This window comes from Quercus lobata, chromosome 4 (genome assembly GCF_001633185.2).
Source record: "Quercus lobata isolate SW786 chromosome 4, ValleyOak3.0 Primary Assembly, whole genome shotgun sequence".
In the NCBI taxonomy this organism is placed as follows: Eukaryota; Viridiplantae; Streptophyta; class Magnoliopsida; order Fagales; family Fagaceae; genus Quercus; species Quercus lobata.
In genome coordinates this window covers 79912655-79921001 of record NC_044907.1, presented here as the reverse complement: position 1 = coordinate 79921001, position 8347 = coordinate 79912655, and the positions used below count along the sequence as shown (strand labels likewise).

The following is an 8347-nucleotide window of genomic DNA, read 5'->3' as shown; positions in this document are numbered from 1 at the left end:
TCACTTGGCTTCATGTTAGCTTCTTCTGGACACTCAGCAAACTCAGCTACCAGATTGGCAAGGACTTGGCCTTTCACAGAGGTGCGAGGCATATACTTGATGTCGAAAACACCTAGGATTGTGCCCCACTTAGCAATTCTCCCAGTGTAATCTGCACTTCTAAATATGGACTTGAGAGGTAACTGAGTTAAGACAACCACAGTATGGGCCTGAAAGTAATGTGGAAGTTTGCGTGTTGCATGGCCACCGCCAAGATGGCCTTTTCCAATGATAAGTATCTCACCTCAGCTTTATGAAGGGACTTACTTACGTAATAAACTGGTCTTTGGACGCCGCTGTCCTCTCGTATTAAGACAAAACTAACTGCATGAGGGGCAACTACCAGATAAGCAAACAACACCTCATCCACCTCAGGACTAGACATGATAGGTGGCCTGGACAGGTATTCCTTCAACTGCTGAAACGCCACAGCACTCTCCTCGGTCCATTCAAATCCTTTCCACTTATGCAGTAGAAGGAAAAAGGGACGACACCTCTCAGCCGACCTGGAGATAAATCAGTTCAAAGCTGTAGTCATTCCAGTCAATTTCTGCACCTCTTTTGGATTCCGAGGTGCTTGTGAATCGTTGATGGCCTTAATCTGATCTGGGTTCACTTCAATTCCTCTATGAGTCACCATGTATCCCAAGAACCTCTTGGAGCCTACACCAAAGGAACATTTTGAAGCATTCAAACGTAGCTTATGCTTTCTCAGTATTCCAAAAATGTTCGTAAGATCTTCTACATGCTCAGACACCACTTTACTCTTCACTACCATATCATCGATATAGACTTCAATGTTTCTGCCCAGTTGTGGTTCGAATATTTTAGTCATCATCCGTTGATAGGTAGATCCTGCATTTTTCAAACCAAAGGGCATCACTTTATAATGATAGTTTCCAATAGGGGTGACAAATGCCGTATTCTCTTGATCATCCGATGCTAGCGGTATTTGGTGGTATCCTTAAAAGGCATCCAAAAAACTCATCCGAGGATGACTAATGGTTGCATCTACCAACTGGTCTATCTTCGGCATGGGAAAAGGATCCTTAGGACAAGCCTTATTGAGATCCGTGAAGTCCACGCACACCCGCCACTTTCCTGTCTTTTTCTTTACCACCATCGTATTGGTTAACCATTGAGAGTAAAAAACTTCTTTGATAACCTCAACCTGCTTGAGCTTGGCCACCTCACTTCTGATAGCTTCGGTGTGCTCTTTCGATGGTCGCCGAGGTGGCTGTCTTTTGGGAATAACAGAAGGATTCACGTTGAGTCGATGACAAATGAAATTCGGATCTACACCTGGGGCTTCATATGGGTTCCATGCAAACACATCTACATTTTCTCTGAGGAATTCCAGCAATCGCTCCTTCTCTTGCAAAGGTAGTTTAGCCCCAACTTGGAAAAATCTTTCCGGATCATCAACAACAATTACCCTCTCCAAATCTTCACACTTTACCTCGTCGGCTGGTCCATCTAAGGGTAATGCTGGGGGTTTTAATTGCTATAATCCATTATCGACGATAGCCTAGGTCTCTGCCTCTGGCCGATATTGTATAGTCGCTACCAGGCATTGCCAAGCTGCAACCTGACTTCCTACTATCTCTAATACTTGGCCCCCAGATGGGTATTTCACTTTCTAATGTAGAGTAGATGAGACTGCTCCCAAGGTATGAAGCCAAGGTCTGCCCATAATAGCCGTGTATGGAGAGAAAACATCTACAACAATGAAGTCCACCTCCACCACATCCATACCGATTTGCACAAGTAGTCTGATATGTCCTTTTGGAATGACCATCCTTCCCTCAAAACTCACCAGAGGGGAACTGTAAGCTGCAAAGTCCTCAGGCTTCAATCTTAGCTCCTTATACAAATCTAGGTACATTATATCAACAGCACTACCTTGTTCAATCATCATCATTTTTACATCGTACCCACCAATTCTCAGCGTGACCACCAGAGCATCATCATGGGGCTGTATGGTTCCAACTTTGTCCTCATCCGAAAAGCCCAAAATCAGTGGAATGTCCACCCTGGCTCTTTTTGACGCTTGGCAATGATCCTTGGCCGGATGTCGGAACACCGACAGTACCCTGGAAGGACAAGATCTAGTCCTTCCTAGGGCAGCAAAAATAACGTTTATTGTGCCAAGGGGGAGTCTTGAAGAAGCGTCCCCGCGCATCTTTGAGCCTACATGGCCTACCCTACCACTAGAATGATGCAAGAGTTGTTTCAATTTCCCCTCTTGGACCAGCTGCTCCAAATGGTTCCATAAATTCCTGCAATCCTCCGTCGTGTGTCCATGATCCTGATGATGGTGGCAATAAAGGTTCGGGGTGTGTCTCTTAGCCTGCCATCTTGTTTGGCCATTTAAAAAAGGGCTCATTCTTTATCTTCTCCAATACTTGTTGTACTAGCTCCCGAAACATTGCATTAACCACCTGGGTATCAGCAGAACCTGATTGCCCAACGAAGTCTTTCCGAGGTCGGTTACTATTGTAACGGTTCGACCTGAAATCCCTCCTCTCCTGAGGGATTACCTTAGCCTTTCCTTTTTCCTGAAGTTGGTCTTCTTCTACTCTTCTGTACTTGTCAATCCTATCCATCAATTGGTGTACACTGGTAACAGGTTTATCAGTTAGAGATTTCCTTAAATCATGCTCGACTGGAAGACCAGCCTTGAAAGTACTTATGGTCACATCATCATGCTCTCCCTCTATTTCATTAAACATTTCCCAGTATCTATCTGAATAAGTTTTGAGAGTCTCGCCATCTCACATGGACATAGACAGCAAGGATCCCAAAGGCCGAGGAACCTTACTGCAAGTGATAAATCAAGCGCCAAAAGCCCGGGTAAGCTTTTTGAAGGACTTAATAGAGTTGGCCCTTAAACCGTTAAACCATCTCATCGCCACCGGACTCAAACTTGATGGAAAGACCTTGCACATCAAGACCTCATCCCTAGAGTAGATAGCCATCTTTTGGCTAAAATGGCTAACATGTTCTACTGGGTCTGACCGACCATCATATAGGGTGAATGTAGGCTAGTGGAATCGCCGAGGAAGAATCGCATCTTCTATATTCCTTGTGAAGGGTGATTTGGAGACTTGGCTTAACGCTTTATTCATGGTGTTGTTCCCCAAGCCCCTGCTAGGCGGGCTTTTGTACCTATGTCGATGGTTGTGCTCCTCTTCATAGGAAAAAGTCTCTCTAGGCGGAGTTTTGGATCTCCGCTAATAACTAGTTCCATCTGTCTCCTCGGATGATGGTTCGGAGCAAGGTGGGGAACGTTCCTGCCGGGCATGGCGCAACTCTCTTTTCAACTCGTTAATCTCACGTTGCAGGTTCCTGTCATTTTTTGCATGGGAAACATGACTCTTCCCACGAGAGCGACTTTTGGTGGTATGAGTTGTGCAGACACTTCCCTCACGGCCATCTCTCCATTCGGGACTCCGGTGCAAATTACCATGCTGGGAGCCTTTTGACTCCGCTTGGTGTAGGTTGGCATCTACCTGATATGGTCCTGCTTCATAGTGATGTGGACCTGCTTCCTCCATCATGAACGTTGAATCGGATTTCTTTTAATCTAAATCAAGCTCTTCCTACAGACAGCGCCAATTTTAAGGACTCAATTTGTAACGATCCCAAACTCGTATTGGATTCGAACGCTAAAGGCCCAAACAATAAATTTGTAGAGCGTGGATATAAAAGAACTAGATTAACTTCAAAAGAAAAACGATTAAACTTAACGTTTTTAGATGGATTAACACAAATATTACAATCAATTTCTCCTTAAAACAAGTTAAGTTCTTTATTTCATAAGGTTTTCCTCTAAGCGTCACTTGTTTAGAAGTTCCGATCCCTTCTCTCAATGCATTCTTTCATGTTATATACTGCTCTCTTGGTGTCATCTTCACCACACACGTGTAGGTTGGATTCGGGGGATCCCTTCCTGTCCCATCTAACACTTCCTAGAACCTTCAACTAGCAGCTGTAAGGCTGCTTCATCACTGTTCAGGCATCACCTCCATATTAATGCGGGCAGAGAGTTGGTTGATAGGCAATTAATGCGGAGGCAGCAGTTGTTAAAGATATTTGTTTATCTTTTCTTTCTTACCCTTGGTCTCATGTCCCCACCTTTAGTGGTAATGTAGTTCTGAAGTGTGTTTGTAACTATATGACGTTTAGGTCGTCCTCAGACATATATTACCGAGAAGAATTTTATCCTCGGACGAATACTGGGCCCATCTCATGTAATATCTACTCCCCTTTTCATTTGGTTCCCCTTATAACCTCATATGGGCCTCCTCGGATGGTTTAATGTCCTCGGATAGGCCACAGACCCAGTTAACACGGTTTTAATAACTATTGATTAACCAGCCCCCACATAAACCATGATACCAAATACATTTTTTTGTTTTATAAACACTAAAAATACGTATTTCAACAACACTTTTTAAACTACAATTTTCACATCTTTTTAAACAACAATTTTTGAACTCTATGACCAAACCGCCTTAGGTACATAATATATTTGCCAAAACGTAAAGAAAATTTTCGGCCCATTGGGTTGGTTCGATTCAATACTCAACTTATAGCCCAAAATAACGCTTTGGGTCCAAAGAGAACAACCGAAACAACAAAAGAAAAGGAAAATCACTTCTCTTTCTCTCTCTCTCTTAAATCTAAAAACCCTAAACAAAAACCCCAAAACCACAGAGACGCAGTAGTGAGTAGTAAAACAGCAATGGGGAAGAAGAAGAGCGAGAAGATAATTCTGCCACCGGAGCTTCAGCCGGAGATACCTGACGAAGAAGTCGAAGTCTCCGACGACGACTTACAGTTCGTCCAACACAATCGCCAATACGCTCTCAGATTTTCCCGCCTCGACACCCAATCTATCACCAAGTCCGTATACACACTCTCTCTAAACGATGTCGTTTTGATTTGATAATAACCTAGAATGTATTTTGTGTTTCTTTCACTGGCTTTTCAAATACAAAACTTTGTGGGTTTCACTCTGTATTTTGAAGTAAAATTTGGGAAAATGATATGTTCAGAGTTTCACATGTAGATGATAGAGACGAAATTTATTGAGAAAATTTGTATTTTTATGTGTTATTATGATAGAAATGGTAAATTTTGATTTTTTTTTTTCTGCTTTAGTTTGTATATTTAGTTATAGTGATGTGATTGCATGGAAAATATATATATATATATATATATATATATATATAAATAGCTATTGGAGACTAAAAATTATTTGAGAATTTTTGAAATTTCAGTTTTTGTAGTGAATTCAGAAAAAAAAAAAAAAATACTGAGAATATTTTTGATCGAAAGTCTAATGTGTTACTTAGGTTTGAAAATATTAATTCAATTATAGCTATGTGATTACGTAAAAAAAATGTAGCTATTAGAGAGTAAAAATTATTATTTTTTTTTTAATAATGAGATAGTTGGAGGGGATTTGAATCCTGCACATTTCCGTTTGAGACGCTAGGTGTTGCCCATTAAGCTACAAGACTGTTGGCAAAAACAAAAATTTGAGTGTTGTGTCGTGTGAGTTTGTAAACTTGAATTTCAAATTTGAGCTTTTTCCGGGCAAGGATTATTATAATGATGATACCTACATACATATATACACAATAACTCTGTGTGTGATGGATTATTTTTGTTATTATGTTGCAGAATGTTTATATTTCTTACCTGTTTGGATTGTCTGAAAACTGAAGGGCTTGAATGTTCATCGTGATAAGTTTTAATGGGTTTATTCTTCTAATTCATGTTTACAGGCATACCTGCAGTGGTTGATAATGTTAGAAAAGAAGTCTTCATTTCAGCATGTTGCTATTCACTGTATCTGTACTTTGCTTGATGCAGTTCCACACTTTAACTTCCAGGAGAGCTTGCTAGGTGTTATTGTCAGAAATATAGGTTCCTCAGATGATGTGATAAGGTTTTCATATATTTATTTGCCTTTTCTGTTTATATAGGTTCCTCAAATGATGCCAAGAGCCTTGTAGCTCAATGAGAAGCCTAGGGTTTGAATCCCCCCACCCCCAATAATCTAATTATTAAATAAAAAAAAAAAATCAATTATCTTCTTGAGGAATAACTTGAATTGCCTTTAATGTTTAAAATTGAGATAAAAAGGTATAATCCCAATTTGGGGAAAAAAGTATAGGACAAAGTGAAGGGCTCTTTTATAGAGAATTTGTTTTTTTCTCAAATTCTCATTTTGAAATGTCTACTACTGAACAGGAAACTCTGCTGTGCTACAGCTAAGTCACTTTTGCTGTGAGATCGTTTTCTCCTTGGGATGCAACGCATTTCATCCTAGAAAAATTGTCTCTTAAAAGCCTTTGGAATGAGAAGGATGCCGATGGAAACACAGTTCTGCATCACCATTCTAATTCTTCAAAGCTCATACCTCAAGTCATGAATGACCTGAGAGTAGATAAGATGGCCTTCATCAGACAAAACCTCGATGCTTTCGACGTCACTTTAACTAGTGAAGAAATAGGAATTGGGAAGGTAATGCAATCTTTTCTCTTCAACCCATAATATCAAGGGCAAGGCAATTTTTTTTTTTTTTTTTTTTCTTATTCATTTTTTTACTTGAAACTTCAAGAACGTACATTGTGTCCATTTTCAAACGCCATCTTTTCATAAATTCTGCAGTTGTCCTAGCTTTTCCGTTTCTCGAAATCTAACTATTCTCCTTGTTGCACAGTTTTTATACCTTCGGAAGATTACATTTGTGAACTTGTGTCAATCAAAGCGTGTATTTCGGAGAGTCGTCAAGGTTAAAGGCAAGAACAAGATTGTGAAAACAGTTGATATCATCGAAGAAAAATTTATGTCTAAGGTGGAGAAAGCAGCCAAAGCCCATTTAGTAGTGGCCGCACTCATTGCGAATGCATGTGACCTTTGCAGCAGGTATGACCGTGCCTGGAGGTTTTGTATCTGGCCAAGACGCTGATGCCGGCTCTGCAATTCTGAGAACAAATGTTGCGTTCAAAGCATTCATTATTTCAAATAGTATAGCGTTCAAACCAATAGATACTCTCCTTTTTTCGGTGGCACTCTTTTTTGTTGGCCTTTAACCTAACCGTCCTTGCCCTAATAGCAATGATGCTGGCCTTTTTCACGGGCATATTTTGTGTGTTAGGGATTCACTCTAGTTTTCAACATTCCCCAATCAAATATAATATTCTTCTGATTCCCAAAAGTCTTCTTATTCCCACTCTTATAACCTTCTGCCTCCCCATATTATTCATACCAGGATTAGCGTCCTCTTTAAAGTTCCATATTTTACTTTTTCATCTGATGCCAAAGGACGCTATTTATATGGCCTCAAAGAAGAGTGACACTTTTTTAGAAGTTTTGCTAAGGTCCGATTAATAAAAAAATGACGAAAGTTCATCTAGAAAAACAAAACCAAACCATTTTGCCGCTTTTTGCTTTAAAGCTTCTTTCTTTTAAACCCAACTTTTCAGTTCCTTTTGTCTTTCCCTTCCCGCAATACAACATCATCCTCGTAACTCTTTCTTTGTCGGACTCCTTACCCAAAATCATGCTGGAAGTCTTTTTCCCTGCACCATCACTAAAGTGGTTGTCCAAAGACCACCTGCTATGTCCACACAATTGCTACTGGAAAAAGTTGCTGTTGAAGCATGTAGTTGTGAACTGATCATCAAATGTTATCTGTAATTTCTTGTTAGTTTGAGTCGTTGAATAATGTGGGAAATTATCTTTATCAATTAGGAAGTTTTTTGAGTAATAGATGTAAAGCACAGAAACTCAGGAATTCAAAACAGATACAGAGGACAACGGCTAGTTTTTCATAACGGTCGCTTTGGCCCCCAAAACGGCGGCGTGTGCTAAAGGATGTGCTGATACGATGTTGTTTACACTTAATGAGAATGACACCGTTTTGTAGCTCTTCATCAAGTCCAAGTCTCCTTCCAGACTTGCTCTGTTTTCCAGCTCACGTGTTCAAGCTTCTGTGCTTATCTTCCTAGATATTTCTGGCTTCATATGCCAGCTGTACTTCACCCAAAATATGTATTAGAGTTTGTTATTAGTTTGCTGTAATTCTGTTAGAGATAGAACCTTCTAGAAGGCTCTAGTTGGGTGTAGTTAGCAATTTTTGTTTGGAGGGCCAACTTATGATACTGATTTATTAGTTGATGCAAACTTTCATAAACATGCATTATTGGATTGGATCAAATATTTTTTTAAGAATATCATTGAACTAGCTCAAATATTTGGGAGGTTGAGTCTCATTTTTGTAAGCTAATAA

At 40.1% G+C, this 8347-nt stretch overlaps 1 long non-coding RNA gene across 1 annotated transcript; it reads left to right on the top strand.

The window, feature by feature from the left end:
- Positions 1-4726: 4726 nt before the first annotated feature.
- On the top strand, positions 4727-7463 carry LOC115988005. Its single transcript, XR_004091295.1, has 4 exons — positions 4727-4947; positions 5835-5998; positions 6304-6576; positions 6776-7463. It is a non-coding gene; the product is annotated as an uncharacterized LOC115988005 (long non-coding RNA).
- Positions 7464-8347: the final 884 nt, after the last annotated feature.